The sequence below is a fragment of the Eschrichtius robustus genome, chromosome 8 (genome assembly GCF_028021215.1).
Source record: "Eschrichtius robustus isolate mEscRob2 chromosome 8, mEscRob2.pri, whole genome shotgun sequence".
NCBI classification, from domain to species: Eukaryota; Metazoa; Chordata; class Mammalia; order Artiodactyla; family Eschrichtiidae; genus Eschrichtius; species Eschrichtius robustus.
Window position 1 is genome coordinate 83179222 of NC_090831.1, and position 22584 is coordinate 83201805.

The window sequence follows — 22584 nt, forward strand, 5'->3', positions numbered from 1 at the left end:
TCATTTATATCCAGCTTTGGAAAACAGTATAACCGTTCAATAATGAATTTTCTATAACTACACTCTACTTAAACCAGCATTAAAATCAGTGAACAAAGCTTACTCGGAAATAAAGCCATGATTGATGGCTTTTTTTCTTAACTTGCTTGCTTTGAGGCACAATTCTGAAGCTGTCTTCTGAGCCATGGGGATCCAGAGGTGGGGATGTGGGTACAGGGTTATACTACAGGCCTAAAACTGAACCCAGGAATATCTAAAGCAGTGTTTTCCAAACTGCATGTTGTGGCCCTTTTGTGGGTTATGAACTCAATATAGTGGACAAGGTCAGCATTTTTTAGAAAAGAACATGTGCATCTCACATAGTAAGAGTAAGCGCTGGTACAAGAAACTTTAAGTTCAGATATACACATATAAGTATATGTATGTACTGGGTTGCAATACAACATTTCTCTCTTACTATGGGTTTCAAGTAAAAATCTTTAAAAGCAACAGGCTTAAAGAGCAAGTCTACTGAATAGGCTTCTTTGTGGTAAATACCAATTAGGATTCTTGCCAGGTTAGCGATAAACTAACAGTTCCAATTAATGAAACACTCCAATTTAACCCCCATAGACAATTAAACTTACAGGTATTTCCTAGGACATATTTGTTAAGAATATTTCAAAGTACATTTATCTGTACTTTATGCTAAGTAGAATAAGCCAGTCCCAAAAACGCAAATACTGTGTAATTTCACTTATATGAGGTCCCTAGAGTAGTCAAATTCATAGAGACAGAAAGTAGAATGGTGGTTACCAGGGGCTGGACCAGGCAGGGGTGGGAGTGGGGAGGAGGACAGAGAGTTAGCTGTTTAATGGGTACACAGTGTCAGTTTTGCAGGATGAAAAATTTCTGGGGATGGGTTGCACAACAATATGAATATTCTTAACACAACTAAACTGTACACTTAAAAATGGTTAAGACAGTAAATCTTATGTTACGTGTATTTTTACCACAATTAACATTTTTTAAAAATCAAGTAGCCACATGTGGCTCAAGGCTACAATACTGGACTGGACAGCTTTAGATATCGTGCTGTCAGCTGTGGTAAAGTACCCCTAAGCTCAATTTCTAACCATCATTGTCCTTATCAAAGTCCTTTCAGGATTCATGACTTCCTCTTGGGAATTATAACTCCAGAGGCCCTGGAGCTCACAGCACAGGAGCTGCGTCTCCCAACATACACCCTCCCACTGGTGACAGGAGGCTGGGTACAGGCTTGGGGGGCTGCAGCACTCCACCTCTGTAACTAGGAGACTGCTTACAGAATGTCTAGACAAGGAGGGGGGAAGCTGCATGGGAAAGAAGGTCTTTGTCCTCAAGTTCAGTGAGTAGTTATTGAAGGGCATGAATGCTCCAAGCCAAGTAGGGGTTTTCTTCGCCTGAATGCCAAACTGCCCTGCCCTTTTATCTCAGTGAAGCTGCAGAGGGCCTCATTAGTCACCATACCCAGTAATAAGGAAGCCTTGAGTTGCCTGAGAGGAAGAAAATGACTGTCTATATAAGCTATAGGCTTATTAACTCTCTTGCAAATAACTGTGACAAAGTTCCTTTACTTGCACAAAGAAATGAAACCCAAATGTCCTTACTCTCCAAGCTCCCGGCTTCACTGAGAAGATTGGGTAAGTTTAAAGCCAACGTCTATGAATTACCTCCTTCCAGAAAAGCAAAGAAGAATGTATTTTATTATATTATATTATATATTATATTATGTTATATTACTTATCGATAAAGTCATTTTTTAAATTGTTGACATTCCCACTGAACTGAAAACACGACAAATGATACTCACTAATAAATTTATTTTCCTGTCCTATATCTGCTATTGAGATAGTAAAGAATAAATAGGTGTTTGGGTAAGGAATTATCTACCTGAATTGAGATGTAAACGCCAGCTGATAAAAGGTACGTAAATTAGCTCAGACTCATCAAGCTCTGCCTGAAAAAAAGAAAGATTCTTCTGTTTCACTGAAAGCTCAAGACAGTAGAGCATAAAGCTTTAGGACTCCACAGCCAGTGATTTCCAGCTTCTAACATTCTATGCCTTGAATGAGGAACTACCTAATGGAAGAAAGACCACATAGGGTATTAAGTAAGGAAGCAGGTTTTGGAGGCAACCTGGGTTCAAATCTCAGCCCCGTGTTACCGTTCTGTAACAGGGATAATGACAGGGTTGTGGTGAGGTTCAAATGAGCTGAAACATAAAGTGCTCAGAATGCTGTCTGGGACACAGTAAGGACGCATCACCGTGAGGGTGAAAAAAGGTACGTGATGAAGGCTGTTCCTTTGTCAAGGTCTGATCTGAACAGATGAGACTTCAGAAACTTGGCTTTTTCTTTACAGTATCTAAAGGCTCTCTCACCTTTTGAAGATGTGCTCCATTGTCACCTGATGTCTTTTAAGAGCTGCTTACTATTCCCTTTCTCTAAGGCCAAGGGCAACACCTACCTCTGACAGTTGACTCAGGCAGTCTTCAATGCCACTCTTCTGCAGACATACTTCCTAGGAGCATGGGGAGGTACAGGGGTGGCAGGCTGCACATTCGTTTGGTTTGGTCCAGAGCACTGGCCTAAACAGTGTGGGGTTTTTTTTTTTAAATCAGAATTAGCAGCTAACATTTTTAAATCTAGAGATTTTCCACAGAAATTCAGATGCTTAGCGTCTCTTGGAAACTCAAAAGACCTAGCAACACTGGATCCACATCCTTGCATGACAGCAGGATTGGAGCTGAGGGGGGCTCCTGCCACAGTCCTCTCCACTTCCCACCACTGAGGCCACTGGAAGCGCTGCCTATCATCACCCTTGGGCTATTGCTTTTTTTGTTCTTTCTTTTTTCAGTGTCAGGTCAATTGTGCTCATTTACAATGCCTGGTTGGCCCTGTAGCCCCATGTGTACAGGGGCAAGAGAAGGACATACTTTAGAGACAAACAGACTCTTGTTCATATCCTGACTCCACCCACTAACCGTGGGAAACAGGCAGGTTATGAACTCGCTCTGAGCCTGAGTTTCCGCATGTGAAAATGGGACTGATCCTCCATACACAACACAGCACATGTGTTTATCTGAGATCGTATGGAAAGTACCCAGTCCTGTGGCCGTATACAGTGGGATGCTCAATAAATGTTCCTCTTCCTCCCTCCTACTACTCACTGGGGATGGGTTTGCCACTTTTGCACCAATCCCTACTATGCTCGTTCACCATCTCACCAACGGTTTGCCCCTGGCTCATCAGACACACTCATGTTCCAATGTGTAACTAAAATGTGCTTAAAGGATCAGACTGGAATGATGGAGCCTCTAGATTGAACCATCAGTTTACAGAGAATACAAATGACACCATGGGGATGAAATCAGCAAAATCCAGACTATGAGAAACTCTATAGGACAAATCTGATTTCTTCAACAAAAACTGCAAGAAAAAAAAGATGAAGAGGCAAAGTTACTTAAGAGATGTATCAACCAACTGCAATGAGTGGAACTTAGTTAGGTCCTGATTTAAACAAACTGTACAAAAATTTTATGACAGTTGAGGGGAATTCCCTGGCGGACCAGTGGTGACGACTCTGCGCTTTTGCTGCCAAGGCCCTGGGTTCAATCCCTGGTTGGGGAACTAGGATCCCGTGAGACATGCTGCGTGGCCAAAAAAAAAAAAAAAAATTGTAATATTCCTAATATTTGGAGTTCCCTGGTGGCCTAGTGGTTAGGATTCCAGGCTTTCACGGCTGTGGCCCAGGTGCAATACCTAGTTGGGGAACTGAGATCCTGAACGCTGCGCAGCGCGGCCAAAAAGTAAATTTAAAACAAAAGACAGTTGGGAAAATATGAACGCATTGAATATTTGATGATACTAAGGAATTATTGTTAATGTCTTAGATACAATGATATTGTTTTTATGTCCGAAAAAAGGAGCCTATATTTTTAGAAATACATACTTAAATATTTCCATGTGAAATGATATAATGAAAGTAATCCAGGGTGAGGAGAAAGGGTGGGAAATTCAGATGAGACAAGATTCTCTAGGTAACAAAAATGACTGAAGCTGAGTGATGGGTACACAGAGGTTTATCATACTGTTCTCTTTACTTAAGAAGTAATGCATATGATAAGATGTTTAAAATTCTTTTAAGGTTAGAAATAGCACTGGACTGATCTAATACAGGAAATGCTTTCTTGGAGTCATAACTTATGAGTAAGTTATTTAGGGGCTCAGATATCTCTTTGAGGAAGGATTACTGGGGGCAGGGAGGATGGGGAGGGATTTCAGTTGTCTTGGTATATTAGCGCACTGGGGGAAGTGGCAAGCCCCTGGTTTCCTCTACCTTGCTATATCTCTTTCCCTCAAGTTTTAAAACGCCTGTCTCTGCTCTTTAGACTATCAGCCCCATGAGGGCAAGGACACGTATGTAAATCCTTATTTCCCTGACACCTCGCGCAAAGACTGGCACATAATAAGACCTCAACAAATGTTTGTTGAACAAATGAAGGGGAAGGGGTATCGATATTTCATCTTCAATGAGAGAAAAAGAGCAAGAAAATCTGATTCTGACAAGGTGCTCCCAAGCTGTGGTTCAATACACGGGATTCACATTTGACCACACATCAAAATGAAGGTCTGAGGAGCAGATTCCTAGACACCCCCTCCTTGGAGATTCTGATTCAGTGGGTCTGAGCTGAGTTCCCAGGAAGGATATTTTTAACAAATGCCCAGGTGATTCTGATGCAGTCAGTTCAGACTGGTGTGGAATATCCACTGTTACAGGTTATTAAACCTCTTTGCTTCTCGAAAGTAGTATTCATTTTTTTCTGCCCAGCTTTTTTTTTTTTTTTTGAGTGTGGAAACTTTCAACACACACATACAAGAGTACAATAAGCTCCCTTAAGGCAAGGGCCATCAACTTTCTGCCATCTTGCTTCTCAATTTTATTTCTAAGGAAACCATTTAATTTTAATTGAATGTTGCTGAATTCAGCAACAGCATTGGCAGCAATACTCTCTGCCTTCGAGATGAAGGTGGGTGAAACCCATCCCTGGGTAACTTGAGAGAAGTATGACAAAGATGTAGGAGGCTGTGTTTTCTTGGTCTTTGGCTTTAAAACTGGGAAATCAGACTAATCACACTACATGATAATCAGGAAGATTTGGATTATTAATTGTTACTTAAATGTTTTGCAGTTTTCACTATTTTAAAGAAATAAAGTCTCACCCAAATCTTTAAAAATACCTTTTTTTAAAAAAAAAGCGTTCTTCATTTAACATAGATGCAAGGTAAATCATTTGGTAATGACCATGACTCCTCTGCCTTGGATAGAAAGTAAGAATTTAAGCCAGAAAAAAGAAGAGCTAGATATTTTATGTAGCTGAATATTTCTAAATCAGTAGGACCTGCTAAGAGATATCCTTTGGATGCTTTTTTCTTAATGACTGAAATGATCACAAACTGATCTGCTCTTCCATTCCAAAACTACTGCAATTTAGGTGATTAGCTAGAGGAAATGAAAAGAGTGTCTATTTCAAATTTGTAAAACCAAAATTCCAGGTAATTAACAACTACTCAACTTCACCATAACCCCTGATAATTTAATGGACCACTGCTGATGCATCACCCTCTCCCAAAATACAGCCACTTAGATGATCATAAGAATCCAGAAACAAAACAAAACAAATGTATGATATGTAATTTGCTATCTATACATATCATGGAAAGCTGGGAAATATATCAATACGTAAGAACAAGCTGGTGAAATAAAAAGAGGTCACACAAATTATATACGGTATCATTCAAATTATGTATATTATATAGGTAGATGATGCAAAAAGATCATAAGGAAATGCAACAAAATTTTTAAGAGTAATAGTATTGCTGGGTTGCAGAATCACAGGCAATTTCTTAACATATATATTCAGGTACTTTCAAACATCCCACATGAAAATACAGAATTTGTAATGAAAATACTTTAAAAAAAGAAGAAAAGGAAGAGTTGCAATAGAAATAATCTATTTTCTCAATATATTGCCGCGAATAAATATGGCCTTGCAATAAGGCAGAGACTCGGGGATTAAGGAGAACCCCACAGCTCAGTCATGGCAAATGAATTCATTTTATCTTTTGGCCACATCTGATTCTGCCTCATTTTCAAGATATGGTGACAATGAGAAATATGAATAAAGCAAAATGTCCAACTTAATGAATGATTCACGTGACAGCTTAATAACTAAGGAAACGTAGACTTTTCTATAGTCAAGTGGAATGTTGTGCTTCAAAATCTACATTGCTTCGTAGGATAAATTAGGGGGTAACTGGTCACTTAACAAAAGTATTCTTCAAATCACTCTAGAATTTCTCTATAATGTGAAATATTCTAACATGTTTCCCAACTTTTTAACATCAAAAAATTTTCATAGACACCCCACATAAGAGTGATTGTAGTTGGTTGGGAAAAATATGTAATGAATATATGTTATGAATTTAGTAACACTTTCAATGCATTTGTATGTACTAACTGGTAATAGAATACATACACATCTGAAAAATAATGCTGAAGATATATATGGCTCATTATTTATTCTGTGTCCATTCAATGCTGGGACACATGTGAATTCAAGGCCCCCCTTCAAAAACTCCACTACACTCAGTGATCTGTTCATCACTCTGGTGCATTTAAAATATGGTACCACTTAAAAGAAAACTCAGGCTGCGTGAGTATCACTTTTGGCAGAGCTCTTAGGAATTTTAGAGTGAGGGGAAGAGAAGGGATTAGTTGAATGGCATCCATTTCTCATAGATACAACTGTTTTTTTAATGTAGGAAGGAGTAGATAAATAGTACAAGTGGGATTCATTTTTCATTCAAGCTAGCCAAATTAGAAAAATATAGTCAGATCAAGTTCACTATAAGGAAGATGTTTTCCAATACATGGCAGGTTGAAAGAGTTTTCCATCTTTTACAGTAATATAAAGAAAGAAAGAAAATGACTTACATCACATTAATAGTATACACTAGACCTGTGCAGTCAGAATAATCTATCCAAGAGGTTACATTATGGCTTTTTAAGAAAGAGTCAGATAGACCCAGATTCCAGGTGTAGCTCCTCCAACTACTAAGTTCTTCATCTATAAAACATGGCCATGATGTCTACTATGTACTGTTATGGGGATTAAATGAGGTAATAGATGCAGAGTATCTGGAATAGAGAAACATTCAAGAAAGGTTTGTTCTTAAAGATTCGGGTTCTGGGAATGTAATGATTATGGAGATAAAGGAAGAAGAATGTGTTTGAAATAGGCAGGTATGTGGTTAGCTGCCAAAAGCATTCCCTATGGGAAAGACCTGAGAGCTACTGAACAAGCCACATCCAGGGTTCTTTCATTTCCTTGTGTTCTCATTTCTGACATTGCTGCCATTGTGTCCACTAATTTGGCAAGGTTGCTTTGAATGATGACCTTCCTATTCCCACCATCTGTTTTCCTCTCCCATATAAATAATGGATTGTCTATTCTCATCTTTTCCCAGTAATATGATTTGATACATACCTGTTAATGCTGTAAACTGGGATTTTAAAAAATCTTCCCAATCACTCTTAAAACAGTGGTTTACACTCTGTCCCTGTAAAAAAATCAGCTAAACATTCATTTCCTACAGAAGAAATTTAAATCTTGCTAGTATGAAACCATAGGGTTACTTTACATCTAGCAAAATGGACTTAAAAACTACTTTGCAAATGCCCATTAATGCTAGACTCATTTGCTGTGTTTTTACCATTAGGAAATTTATCCCATTTTATTATCAAAAAGGAACCTATATACATATATACGAACATATTAGTGTGTGTATGTAAATACATATATATGTGGGTGTGACTATCCCCACTTATGCAAATATTTATAAGTATATACTATAGATAGATAGGAGGGAGGGAAGGAAGGAAGGGAGGGAGGGAGGGAGGAATGGAGGAAGGAAAAAAAAGGACCTGGAAGGATTAATATCTAACTGAGAGTTGGAAGTGGGACTAAATGTGGGCTATAGAAATAGAAACTTCACATTTCATCTACTTATGTCATTTAAAATTTCTTTATAACAAGCTCATATTACTTTATTGGATTTTTAATTATTTTTAAAAATCTGATTCCTTCAGTGCTCAAGAAAGGACATTTTAAGACATTTCATTTAATTCTTTCAGGTCGCTAGGCACTGCTAAGTGCAATTTTAAAATACACTAAGGTTTCATTTTGAGAGGAGAAAAAGATATTCAGAAGAGCCTTTGATCACTACATCATTTTAACTAGGACTTTTAAGAAGTCATATGAATTACCGATATGTAATTTGAGCCCCTAACCACCTACAAGCACCATGTGCAACCTAAGGGAAAATGGAGCTAAAAAGATCTTCTCAAGGTCTTCATCAACTAGAAGAAGAGGCACTCATGTATACAACCAAGAGAGGAGGGCAACAATACAACTTAAAACAATGATCAGAAATGCTTATGGGAGCCTTCAAGAACACCTAGCTCACGTTAGGGTAGTAGATTAAGCACTGGGAGATTTAGGTTAAATATATAACCATTAAGAAGAGAAGGAGAAGGGAACATTAACCACCTCAAGCTCCCTCACTCTGCTTCCAATGAGGCTCAAGCTGGGAGGCCCCCAACTTCCTCCCCTTCCAGTCACCCACCCAGTTCAGTTCATCGCCATCCCAGACTGGGTGGAGGCCCTGAGGATGCTGGGAGTTTCTGGGGGAGAGAGGACAGGTGGGTGTGATTGACATGTACATCACATCAGTCATTCTCCACTCACCCCATCTCCTCCCCTCCAGTGTCTATTCAAACTTCTCTCACCTCCCGCATCCATTTCTATGAACAGTATCACACACCGCAACCAACCTCCACTTTCTGCTAATGACCTAGACCGATGCAGCCTAATAGAAATATAATGGAAGACAGATGTGAATCACATATGTAATTTTATGTTTTCCAGGACCCACATCTAAAAAAGTAAAGGGAAACTGGTGAAATTACTTTTAATAACATATTTTGTTTAAATCCAATATATCCAAAATATTAATTCAAAATACAGGCATGCCTCATTTAATTGTGCTTTGCTTTATTGTGCTTCACAGATAATTGCATTTTTTACAAGTTGAAGATTAGTGGCAACCCTGAGTGAAGCAAGACTATGGGCGCCATTTTCCCAATAGCATTTGCTCACTTCCTGTCTGTGTCACATTTTGGTAATTCTCACAGTATTTCAAGGTTTTTCATTATTGTTATATTTGTCATGGTGATCTGTGATCAGTGTCCTTTGATGTTAGCATACAGAAAAGAGAACTCACTGAAGACTCACATGATAGCATTTTTTAGCAATAAAGTATTTTTAAATTAAGGTATATACATTTTTTTAGACATAATGCTATTGCACACTTAACAAAGTACACTATAAACCTAAGTTTTATATGCCCTGGGAAACCAAATAATTCATGTGACTTGCTTTATTTTGATATTTGCTTTATTGCAGTGGTCTGGAACCCAATTCGCATTATCTCCAAGGTATGCCTGCATAATCAACATAAAAATCATTAATGAACTGTATCTGAAATCCTGCCATTTGCAACAATATGGATGTACCTAGAGGGTATTATGCTTAGTGAAATAAGTTAGACAAAGACAGATACTGTATGTTACGACTTACATGAGAATCTAAAAAATAAAGCAAACAAATGAGTATAACAAAACAGAAAGAGACTCACAGATATAGAGAACAAACTAGTGGTTATCAGTGGAGAGAGCGAAGGAAGGAGGAACCAGATAAGGGTATGGGGATTAAGAGGTACAAACTACTATGTATTTAAAAATAACCTACAAGGATATATTGTACAACACAGGGAACATAGCCATTATTTTATAATAACTTAAAACGGAGTATAATCTATAAAATTTTGAATCACTATGTTGTATACCTGACACTAACATAATACTATAAATCAACTATACTTTAATAAAAATAAATAAATAAAATTATTAATGAAGTGTTTTAAATGTTTGAAATGTCTGTGTCACAGTTTGGTAATTCTCACAATATTTCAAATGTTTCCTACAAATGTTTGAAATCTGATGTATATTTTACATTCACAACACAACACAATTCAGACTCTCCATGTTTCAAGTGCTCAATAGCCACATGTGGTCGGTGGCTAGTGGCTACTGAATTAGACAGCACGAACCTAGGCTCTCACTCCAATGAAAATACCCAAACTTTCAGAATGAGTGATTATTGCTGAATAAAGGGATCATGGGTGGCTTTTTAAAAATAACCTTGGCTTATTTGTATTTTTATTGTTTTCCAACAAACACAGATTGCACGTGTTTACTTTTTTTTAAAACTTGTGATTTTAAATATCTTTGACATATTGGGAGAATTTCAATGAATGAACCTTCACATTCATGCTCTAATGCAAGTTATTGTTTTAATGGCACATGTGGCATTAGCATCTGTCTTCATTTCAACATTATCTGTCAATCCATACCTAGTTCCTATCTGCTTCACCATCATCAATTATCCTCTCAGTTCCTTGTAGCGCACCCACCTTCTCCTTCTGCAGATCGCCGGGTTGACGGTACAGAAAGCTCAGAAGAAATATTTCCCCTGTTCTCACCACCTCTGCACATATATTTACTAACCCACACACAATCTCTAGTTCTGCTTTAGTAGAGCTAGGGACACTGGTATATGACTCAGAGAACTCAAATTCAAATTCTAGAAAAAGACTCTGTCTTCAGTGCTGCTTCAAAGTTATTTTAAAATAGGTTTGTTATTTACTATTACTTAAAGTTAGAGATATTCAAAAGCTATTATATGTCCCACCTTGGTTTCTTTACAAAACCAGACAAGCAATACAAGCAACTAATTTTTTAATCAAAGAATGCACTTCTCGCCTCAAAGATTCTGACATATCCTAAAATGTAAAAACCATAAAATTATGGTTTTGGTGCTTAAATATAGAAGCAGTCTAGTCCCTGGAAAATGGGAACATGAGGTGGACACAGCTTAAGAAGTTAAATGGGCTTAAGTTAGGAAACTAAGGTGTGAGCACTTACTTTAAATACTACAGATTTTTAAATCATGTTAAAGTTTGGTTTCATGAAGAGTTTGCTATGCTAATAATAATAGGTTTGCTCTTTTCCCCCAGGCTTTGATAGGTGGCATGTGGAACCCTAAAATGGGGAGTTACAACACCTGGATATTAGTTCTCACTGCCAGCTGCCAACCAGCTATATGACCTTGGGTGCAGTCCATTCACCCCGCTGGATTCAGCCTCCTGGGCTGTAAAGAGGGGTTGACAGCACAGCGCTTTCTCAGGCTGCTTCCAGCCCACCATTCCTGACCTTTGCACTAATCTCCCTCTATCCCATTATCCCTGAAACATTTGCCTCCTCATGCATTTCCTCCTTGCTAAAAGAGAAGATGGCTGGCAGCACAGCAGTGAAATGGGGAAAAAAAGGCTGTTAAAAAAAAAACCCTAAAATGAGTCACCTTTCAAGAATTTACCATCCTCTGGTGCCTGAGTGCTTGCTCGTGATGTTAAATCAGTTCTTCCAATGAAACTTGCTCTAAGAACCTGGTATTTGTTATATGTACTGTTCTTGGATGATGTTTATACCAGACACTCATCTCTTTTAAGAGCCACTTGTAGGCACAAAACAGCACAGAAGTTATCAAACAGATATTGGCAGCCAGATGCATCAACTTTAGTGCAGCCTGTAGAAAATCAGATCAAAATCACAGAGAGTTTTAATCAGGTCTTTGCACCTGAAGATAATTACAACTCCCCAAACTTTCCACATAACCTCCCCAGAACCTTGCAGCACCCTAAAATCTAGCCTGCTGCAAGAATCACTTCCTATCCCTTAGGGCCGGCTGCAGCAACACCCAGGAGGGCCTCCCCTCCCGTAGATCCCCCCATCAATGCTTCAGTCAGGGGGCAGCTGATGTTAGCTCTGGTCTGTGTTGCTTCCGCCTGGCCTGATTTTTCATGCTGCCATTTTGAATTAACATAGGTTTCCTCTGCAACTGATGCATCTTCTAGTCAGGCTTGGAGCACAGTAGGCGCACACACACACACACACACACCCATCAGGAAGCTGGACTACAAGCGTAATCCAAGACACTTGCAAGCCAGAATTAAACAGCAAATCCAGAAAGACCGTATTATTTAACAGAATACTACCAGGACAGTTTTGGAGCCACAGCAAATGACTGCTTCTGCATTTGGGTTGAATGGACATCTTTAACCCCTCAATCTTAGTTCTCGTCAATTCTCTAAAGTTCAAGTGTCTCTCCTACTTTGCAGATCACACGCGTCTCAGACCTCAACGAGTGATGTCGCCCAATAATCCGTGCCCAGACAGACAAGCGAACCGAGGGCGCAAAGGCAAACTGAAGTGGATAATCATCTCAGAAATACGAGTGCCTTTTACCAATAAGTGCCCCGGCGCCACCGCCTTAACTTGCCCCGACACCCCCCATCCCCAAGATCCGCCCCGGGTGTGGCTTGAGGAGGCGGGCGGTGTTATGTCAAGTCCTTCGGCCCTCGCAGACAACAGCAAGAGCCGACGCGTTTGCCCTTAGGGGGAGGGTAGTCCTCCGGACACGACTCGGCAACCGCAACCGCAGAACCGGCGGACGCGGGGGCAGAGCCGGGCCAAGGGCAGCGGGCCCGCCAGGCAGCCATGTTCCCGCGAGCCCGCCCGCGCGGCAGGTGCGACCGGGAAGGTGCCAGGCCCGCTCCGCCACCAGCTGTGTGCCCGTACGAGCCGGGAACCCCCGGAGCGGTCTGGGGCGGGGGGAAGGCGGGGGCCGCACTGGGCACACACCCCAGCGGGCCAGCAACTGGGATACCAAGCAATGGAAACACAGGAAAAGCGGCCTGGGGGAGTGAGGAGAGTTCAAAAGAGGTGGTGGGAAGGATGGGGTTGGGGGGGGTGGAGAGCGGGGACAGGTTCCAACCAGGCTGCAGCGCCCGCGCCCAGGGGTGGGGCAGCCCTCTCCTGCGCCCCCGCAGCCTGTAGCCGGAGTCCCCCACCCCAACCCCGGGCTGAGGCCCCCTCTCTCCTGATCCCCTAGAGACCCCAGACAGCCCAAGCCAGCATCCGCGGGATTCCCACCCGCGGGTTTGGAGGGACAGCCGGAGGCGACGAGGCACAGGGGACGGCGATGGCGGATCCGGGTGAAGCCCGCCGGGGGAAGCAACTGCAGATTCCCTGCGCTCCCAGGGGTGCCCGCCACAGCTCACCTGCGGGGCTGCGGGCTCCGGGCTCGGCTCTGCGGTGCTGAGGCTGCGGCCGGCGAGGGTGCGGGTGGTGCCGCGGCTGAGATCACTGTGGCGACATCGAGGGCTGCAGCTGCAGTGGCGGAGGCGGCCGTCGGGCGCTTCCCCCTCCCCAGACTCCCCGCGCTCTGGCCCGCCACCCCCAGCTAACAGCTGGCCGGGCTCACGTGACCGCGGGGCCCGCCCCCGCCTCCGCCCCACGCCGGACCCGGGCCGCGCCGCGCCGCGCCGCACACGCGCTCTGCCTGGTCCGGGGGGGGCGCCTGGGAGCAGAAAGGGCGGCTGAGAAGACGAATCTCCCCGTGGAACGTGGCTCGCTCTTTGCGCGATTTTTATTTGTTGGTCACAGCGGGGTTGCGGCTTTCTGGAAAGGGAGAACTCGGGCTTTAAGGAGTCAGGCCCCGCTTTCTCCGGCGCCTCTCTCGGACTCCGCCGTCTGGGTTGCTACGTGCGGGCCTCTGTGCCTAAGCAAGCTTTCCCCGCGGAGAAACGTGTCCGGTACTTTGTTGACTCACAAGTCCAAGCCAACTCCCTGCCTGGGTTTAAAGGTACGGTTCTGCGCCATATTGACAAGCCAGACTCTATGCCCGATACTTAGACGCTAAAGCTCAAAGAGGTTAAGCAAGTCGCCCAAGATCACGCAGCAAGTAGCAAAGCCAAGATTCCAAACCTGGGTTAATAAATCCACAGACAGGTGACAGGTGTGTTGATGCTGGCGTCAAGGTCATTGGTCAGGACATGACCATCCGTCTGTTACCGGAGCACAGACTCTACCTTTTATAAACTAATAAGAAAAGACCATCTCAAAGGATATGAAGAGATAGTATAGAGGAAAAGAAAATGCAGTACCACTTAGGCACGTGAAAAAATATGCAAGCTCACTTAACTGCAAATCGAATACATATACAAAGTAGCATTTCCACCTGTCAGATTAGCAAAAATCAAAGTTTTATAAAGTCCGTAGAGGACAACTCGGCAATATCTCCCCAAATAACAAATACATATATAGTCTTTGACCTAAAGATTCCATTTCTGGAATTTATCCTACAGATATACCAACACAGGTGTGAAATGATATGCGTACAAGGTTACCCATTGCTACATTATTTGTGCTAGCAAAGTTTAGAAGCGTATGCCCATCAATAGAGAACTGTTCAAATAAATTACAGGACATCAGCACAATGGTATGCTATCCAGCTGTTGAAAAAATGAAGAAGATCTATCTCTATGTACTGATATGAAAGATTTCCAACCTATACTAAGGGTGGGGGGAGCCATGTCAAAAACACTGTGTAAATGTGTTATCATTTGTGAGGGAAAAAATATGCCTGTACTCATTTGCAAATGCGTGGACTATCTTTGGAAGGATACCTAAGAAACTGAAATAGTAGATGCCACCAGGGAGGAGAACTGGGTGACAATGCAGGGCAAGGAAGGAGACTTTTTTTACGTCTTTGAATGTTATGCCTGTGCTTGTGGTTTGCCAGGAGTGAATGGATAGTGGGAGAGGGCTGGGGGAATCAGTGCAGTTACTGCAGGATAGAGCAGTAGTGGTCATAGACTCTTGGAGCACAAAGGGACCTGACTGCATTTAAGGCCAACCAAGGAAACTGTCCTTTTACTTTTAGCCTTTATCTTTATATTGGATCTTGCTTTTCATTCAGTCAGATGCTCTTTGCCTTTTAATTGGAGTTCTTAGATCAGTGGCTCTTTAACGGGAGCAGTTTTGCCCCCAGGGGATATTTGGCAATGTCTGGAGACATTTTTGTTGTCACAATGACAGAGGTGAGGGAGGCCGCTACTGGCATCTAGCACATAGAGGCCAGGGATGCTGTTATACATCCTACAGTGCAAAGTACAAGTCCCCACAACTAAGAATTATCTGTCCCTAAATATCAGTAGCATTGGGGTTGAGAAACTCTGGTGTAGACCTTTTATATTTAATGTAATTATCAATATGATGGGTTTTAAATGTAACATCTTGCTACTTCTATTTGTTCTGTTCTTCTTTTTTTTGTTTTTTGTGTTTTTTTGCTCTTGCCTTTTTTTGAAGAATTGAGTATTTTTCATATTCCATCTTATACCCATTATTGGTTTATTAGCCATACTTTCTTGTTTTATTTGTTGATTACCCTAGGATTTACAATATGCATCTTAAACTTATCACTGTCTACCTTCAAATAATATAATTTCAGATATAATGCAAAACACTTTCAGCAGGATACTTCTATCCCCCACCCCATCTTTATTGATATTGCTGTCATCTGTTGTAGGTGCTAGTTAGATGATAATGAGCTCTTTCAAGTTTTGTCTGAAAAAGTCATTACTTCACTTTCATTTTTGAAACATTTTTATTGGATACATAATTTTTGGTTGAGAGCTTCATTTCTTTCAGCACTTTAAAAGTACCATTCTATTGTCATAAGACATTGTCACAAGACTTGCAAAGTTTCTGAAGAAGAGTCTGTGTTTGATTATTTCTTCCCCTGTACGTAATATGTCCTTTTTTCTCCTATGGCTGCTTTTAAGAGTTTTCTCCTTAACACAGATTTTGAGCAATATGATTATAAAGCACTTTGTTCTGTTTTGGGGTGTTTTTTTTCCTATTTTTATCCCATTGGGGCTAACTAAGCTTCTTGGATCTGTACGTTTATAGTTTTCATCAAATTAGGAAAAATTTTGGCCATTACATCTTTAAATATTTTACCCACTGTACCCCGTCCCTCCCAAATTCAGAGACTCCAGTTATATATATATTAGACCACTTGATATTGTCCCCCAGATCACTGAGAATCTATTCTTTCCCTCCCCACCCACCACTCTTTTTTCTCTCTTCATTTTGAATTTCTCTTGATATTTCTTCAAGTTTTCTTATCTTTTCTCCTGCAGTCTCTAATCTAATCTACTAATGGTTAATACTGTCAATGAAAGTTTTTTTTTTCCTCTCTTTTTTTGGTGACCCCCCCCATCTCCTCTCCCAGCATTTTTAATGTGGCAGCATTGTCTTTGTTTTTATTTTTTTCAAAGGGGTTTTCGCAGTTCTCCTGGCCCGAGGACTCCCTCAGTCCCTCTCCATCCTTAACAGTGGACGCCTCAGGTCCACAGACCTCACCTGGCCCGGTCGAGATCTGGACCTGACCATCTCCCACAGCTTCAGAAAAGTCCAGATGGAGTGAAGCAAAGCTGCACGGTAAAAGGCATTAACTGCCACTGCCTGTTGATGAACGTTTTATATCAGATATTTTATGCTTTATCTCTTTAAGTTCTACTTGGTTCTTTTATACCATCCATTTCTCATACACATTTTCCTTTAAATCTCAGATCATATTTATATTTTAATAGCTGTTTTAAAGTCTTTGTATGCTACTTCTATCATTTCTATTTTTAGTCTTTTATTGGTTGTTTTATCTCCTGCTTCTTTGTCTCTCTCATAATTTTTCATTGGATATCAGACTTAGTGAATTTTATGTTGTTGAGTAATGAATTTTTAAAAATATTTCTTTTAAAGAAAGGTTGTAAACTTTGTTCTTAAGAATCGGCTTCACCCATTTGAGACTTGTTTATAAACTGTTTACCACAGCTCTAGGGTAACTTTAACTCTACGACTACTTTAACTCTTTACTAAGGTATGACTCACATATGGGTTCTAATGAATGTTCCATGTAATCAGTAAGGTGATTCTGGCTAGTAGGAACTTGGACAATTCCCAGTTTTGTGTAAACTCTGGGAATTTTTTTGTGCACAGCTCCCCAGTAGTTGTTCTTTCCTCAGGAGTTATTCTTTGCCCAACCTTATGGTGTTTCACCATATGCCTGCAGCAATTGGTATTCACTCAATGACTCAAGGAAACCTTTATGCAAGTTTCTGAAGTTTTTTTCTGCTTAGTTTTCTCTTATCCAGAGCTCTGCCCCACAAATTCTAGCTGTTTTGACCTCCCTGAACTCTGATCTCTGTTTCCTCAACCCCACAAGAGAACTGGGCTCTGTTTTGTTTCCCTCCTTTTTACCATGTATAGTTCAGGAATTGCCTCCAAGCAGAAAACTGGGGTAATTGTAGCTCTTATCTCATTTGTTTCCTTTCTCTTGAGAATCACATTCCTGCTCTGCCAGTTGCTCATTGGTTGTCCAATGTCTGACAAAATTAGTTTCATATATTTTGCCCAGTTTTCTAGTTGTTCACAATAGGAGAGCAAGTCCCATAGCAATTCTTCCTTCATGGGCAGATGTGGAAGGCAAGGAACACTAATCTTAATGCCCCTAAGGAACCAAATGTCCTGATACAACTAGAGTCATTATTTTAAGAACTGAAAATGCATAGTTTACTTATGGAACTTCTTCAACATACTGATATAACAAGAGACATTTATTGGACACCTGTACCAGCAATTGCACTATTGCTACAAAGGTGAAAAAGGCATATCAGTCCTACCTCTCAAGAAGTCAGGGGCAAGCAGGGAAATTATTAAGTATAGAAGTAATATATGCATATATTGTATGTTGCTGTCAGGGTAACATAAGAGTTATGCATAGATAAATACATTAATCTAGCATGTTGGGAAATATAAACAAGTTTAAAAGATGATCATAAATGAGGGTTACCCAAACCTAGACCACTTAAAAAAATACATTGATGATGATTTTGCCTTTTCTTCTAACCAGTGTTATTGATTATCTAAAGAACCCCATGCAGTGATTTTGAGGAGCCGAAGTACATGTGTAATTGAGAAATGCCTTTAACACATTGCATATAGAGATATTTTCCACTTAGTACTTCTTTTAGTGTGTAATTATAGCAGGAGGAAAAGGATCTGTCATTGGGCAACTCTCATGGGGATGAATGACAGACAAAATTATGTGAATGAGACACTTATGTATGGGCAAGAAAGCCTATGTAATTGCGTTGTATGTAATCTTATGAGAACCAAAGAAAGCTGACAGGAAGCCATGGGAAAATGAGAAAGAAAAGCACTAGTTAAGATTAGTCAGCCATCTGCCTTTATCTTATGACAACCATGTTTAAGAGGTTAGTTTTCTGAATTTGGTTACCATGGTAACAAACCTTTAAAATGCCCTTAAAACAATTTACAGAATTATTGTGCATATTGAGTATAGGCAACACTGAGAGATTGTAAGTATTCAAATCTATTTAAAAATTATTTTTAGAATTTAAATAATCAATCAAGTCCTTTAGGTATGTAATTTAGACAACCATAAATTGTATTTTAGCAAAAAGGTGTAAAATCCTACTCATATAATTAGGTGATGGGTTTATCAGTTCAGTTATTCGAATGTGTCGTTTCAATGAGTGGCTCCTATTTAATTTTAAATAACAGTTCATGAATGTTCTGGACCTGGTTTCAGAAACAAATTATCATATATGCTTTACATTCATTGCTGCACCTCTAGGAATCATTCATGCGTTTAGCCAACTGTACAGATAATTTAAAGGACAATTGCTAAAACTTCGTCTTATGATCATCAGAGGGCAGACTAGAAGATTCTCTGATCAGACTTAGCAGTTTCAACCTAATCCTTTCTTGCTGATATGTTTTCCTAGTTTACATGTGTAGAAAAGGTTCACCTTATGCTATGTACGGTTTTAAAATAGGGCTTGCTTTTAATATTCTAGTGACACCTGAGGCCACCTTTTAATAGATGAAAGCTTATTTTGAATTGTAAATGTTGAGCCTTTTATGTTGACAATTTTAACACCACTGCTCACTTGAGATAATATATGACTTTATCAGAAGTTACTATTAGTCATTTTCCAATTCTTCAGAAAAAACAAGTTCTGTCTAAATTGCTGTAGGAATTTTAGTTTCAATTAAAGGAAGACTTCCTTCATGCAATAAGTGATTATAAAATGATTTCACCTGTTGAGAGAATGTGTGAAGTTTCTGACTCTAGAGAAAGAGTATTTTGTTTTGGGTGCTCTTCTGTGTTCTATAAAAGACCAAAAAACTGGCATTATTTCGTTTCTCGTTGGATTAATTTCAGAGAATTGAGAATAATCTAGATATAGAGAGATATTTTAGTTTTTAAATTCTTGATTATTCTTTACCCTCCTTTCCACTGACTTTCTACCTTAATCATAAACCAAGTCCTAGGTTTTTACTATTCTTAATAAATCTCTTATACCATTGGTTCTAGCTCTTACATTTGCAAAGGATTTGACTTTTTGCATATGTAGAGTGATTTATTCCTTAGACCTGGAATCTGCGTTTGGTTCTACTTGAATTTCAAAAAGCACTTCTCATATTTTATTTTTAATTTATTTTTGGCTGCACTGGGTCTTCGTTGCTGTGCGCAGGCTTTCTCTAGTTGTGGCGAGCGGGGGCTACTCCTCAATGCAGTGTGCGGGCTTCTCATTGCGGTGGCTTCCCTTGTTGCGGAGCACAGGCTCTAGGCGCGTGAGCTTCAATAGTTGCAGTGCGTGGGCTCAGTAGTTGTGGCATGCGGGCCCTAAGGGGCGTGGGCTTCAGTAGTTGTGGCTCTCGGGCTCTAGAGCGCAGGCTCAGTAGTTGTGGCGCAAGGGCCTAGTTGTTCCGCGGCATGTGGGATCCTCCTGGACCAGGGATTGAAACCATGTCCCCTGCATTGGCAGGCAGATTCTTAACCACTGCGCCACCAGGGAAGTCCCCACACTTTTCATATTTTTTGAAACAAAAATTGAAAGCAGAGATTATTTTACCACGATATGAATTTATCAGATCATTGATTTTTCTTTACCCTGAATATAAAGAAAGGATTGAGCTTTAAAAATTATTATAAAATTTCCAGAATAGCCAAATACATAGAGAATGTAGACTGGTAGCTTAGGGGATGGGGGGAAAGTGGGCAGTAACTGCCAGTGGGTATGGGGGTTTCTTTTGGGGATGATGAAAATGTTCTAAAATTGTGGTAATGGATGCATAACTCTGCAAATGTCCTAAGATTTATTGAACTGTAAAAAAAACTACTAAAAATTAATTCTTATAAAAAATGAAATAAAATACCCCACGTCAAAAAATATTTTTTGAAAACCAAAGAACATTGCCCAGTTCAGGGGAAATAGGTGAATGATAAGAGTTAATAGTTTTAAAGAATTATTGCCATAGTAGTAAAATGTTTGAAAAAAATTCCAGGGCGTAGAGTTGATTTACTGTTCAGTCTTAATGTGAGAATCAATTAACTTTAGTAGGCTGTTTAATTTTCTTTAAAGACTATGATTCAAAGCAGAAAACCTGGAATACTACTGTATGTGGCATGACATTTTGTAAAAGATTATATGTTATAAAATGTAGCCAAAATAGTGCAAGGAAAAACTTGTGATTAGTCCCAAGGAACCATTGGTATAAAGAAAACAGGAGAGAACAATTATGCTGGGAAGAAATTTGGCCATTCAAATGAGGATTTCATTGCAAGATCCTCCTTTTCATTGCAAGAACTTTAATTTCATTGCAAGATCCTCTTTAAGTTCTTCCCTATTTTCCCACAAGTAAAATGCTGTCTCTTATTTTAGGGCAAATCTCCCGTACTTGTACTACTCCTCTTCTTGGTTATTCTACACAATTATAATTACCCATTTCATTAAATTTAGCTATTAACTTAAGAACCAACTTTTAAAAATCTAGGATGTCTCAAAGAGAACGTATGCTGCACAAAATAGCTGCACAACAATTCCAGGAGACGTGATCACAAGGGCAAAGAACCAACAATACATGGTTGAATGTTATAATGTCCTACTCTCCTACCCAGAGGTAAAAATTAAATTCAGAGTTATATTAACACAAAATGCACTCCGGCAGAGTTAAGTCCAACAAATGAATGAGAAAATGCTATAAGAAATTGGAACTAAGCCCCAAAGGATCTCCCTACCCTTACTTCATTCTTTATAATAATGAAAACTATCCCTCAATACCTCAATTTACATTGTGCATGGAATTGTTTTTACTGTAACTGTTTACCGAAGAGGAAATTATCTTTATCCTACTGCCGCCTGGAATTCTAAATTAATAAAACGACTTGTAAATTCCCAGAAACCCCCAAGTGGGATATAATTTACCTGTTATTAGGGGCCAAGGGAACAGCATTCACTTTACTCTGGATTTTTAAAATAAGACCTCAGCTAACATCTCATGTCATTTGCTTTTAGATCATAAAATAAAACGGATGGTAGTCTAGCTCACAGGCACTTAGATTGGCTTTGTAAATTATTGGCTGACTCATACTCACTAAAGGCATCCATTTTATGCCAGAGGCTTTATTAGCAATCCAGGGACACAAAGAACTGGTAAACAAAGGAATCCACAGACACCATGCTGCGTGTTGCAGATCTCCGGGAATCTTCCAACAGTTTTTATCATTTCCCTAAAAATAATCTATGCATATGAAAAGGAGCCACTTAACCCCTTGGCAACCCTCAAGCTAAAGGGGTAAAAAAAAAAAAAGATTATTGTTGGTTTTACATGGAGAACTACTAGGAAATTTTACCTAAATTATAAGTGAAACACAGAAAATTGAGCAAAGTAGAGGATGACAGACCTCAAATTGACAAAAAGGAAGTTTGACTTCTTCCACAGTAAAGAAGTTTCCAGAGAGAGGAAATCATGTACTAGAGAGAGCATTTCAATGGCTATGTTTGGTACAAAACTATACACACACACACATACACACATATACACACACATACTATATACATACACATACTTTATACATACAGTTTATATACAGTATATAGTTTGCACTATATATATATATACACACACATATACACATCTATATATTTTTAAGAGAATAGTTTTATTTTTTCTAAATCTCAACTATATTCTTCTAAAGGGATGGGTTGTAGATAATTCTGAAAAAATAATATAGAAGAATAATTTGGGGAAAGTCTGGAGCTCTTTTCTCATTTCTCGTAGAGAAGATGTTCACAAAATAGATTTACTGACCATCTAACTTTCTGCTGTAAGAATTCATAGTCATAAAAAATTCCTAACCCTGGGGAAAATGGTTTCTACACACAACTTATCCTTTAACTGTATATTCATTTTTAGGCACAATTAGTTGTCCCAATGCCCAGTGTTTTCCAGAATGCAAAAAAGAATATTCGTAGAAGAGAAAAACATAGGAGACTGTATATTCAAGGGCAGAGAATTAGTGAAGTTAATTGTCTCTCAAATTAAGGTTTTTAGACCACCTGCATCAGTATCATCAATCAAGTGGGTTAAAATGCAGATTCGTGAGCC

General features: G+C 39.7%; 2 protein-coding genes across 2 annotated transcripts in view; one reads left to right on the forward strand and one right to left on the reverse strand.

Annotated features, from left to right (window-relative positions):
* Positions 1–13493, reverse strand: part of SCRN1 (secernin 1) — a 55387-nt gene extending 41894 nt beyond the window's left edge. The window contains exon 1 of the mRNA XM_068549226.1: positions 13323–13493. The gene's annotated coding sequence lies outside the window, so the exon portion shown is untranslated. The remainder of the gene's footprint in view (positions 1–13322) is intronic.
* A 189-nt stretch (positions 13494–13682) lies between these two features.
* PLEKHA8 (pleckstrin homology domain containing A8) overlaps positions 13683–22584 on the forward strand; it is a 92165-nt gene continuing 83263 nt past the window's right edge. Inside the window, exons 1-2 of the mRNA XM_068549233.1 lie at positions 13683–13906; positions 16386–16548. The gene's annotated coding sequence lies outside the window, so the exon portion shown is untranslated. The remainder of the gene's footprint in view (positions 13907–16385; positions 16549–22584) is intronic.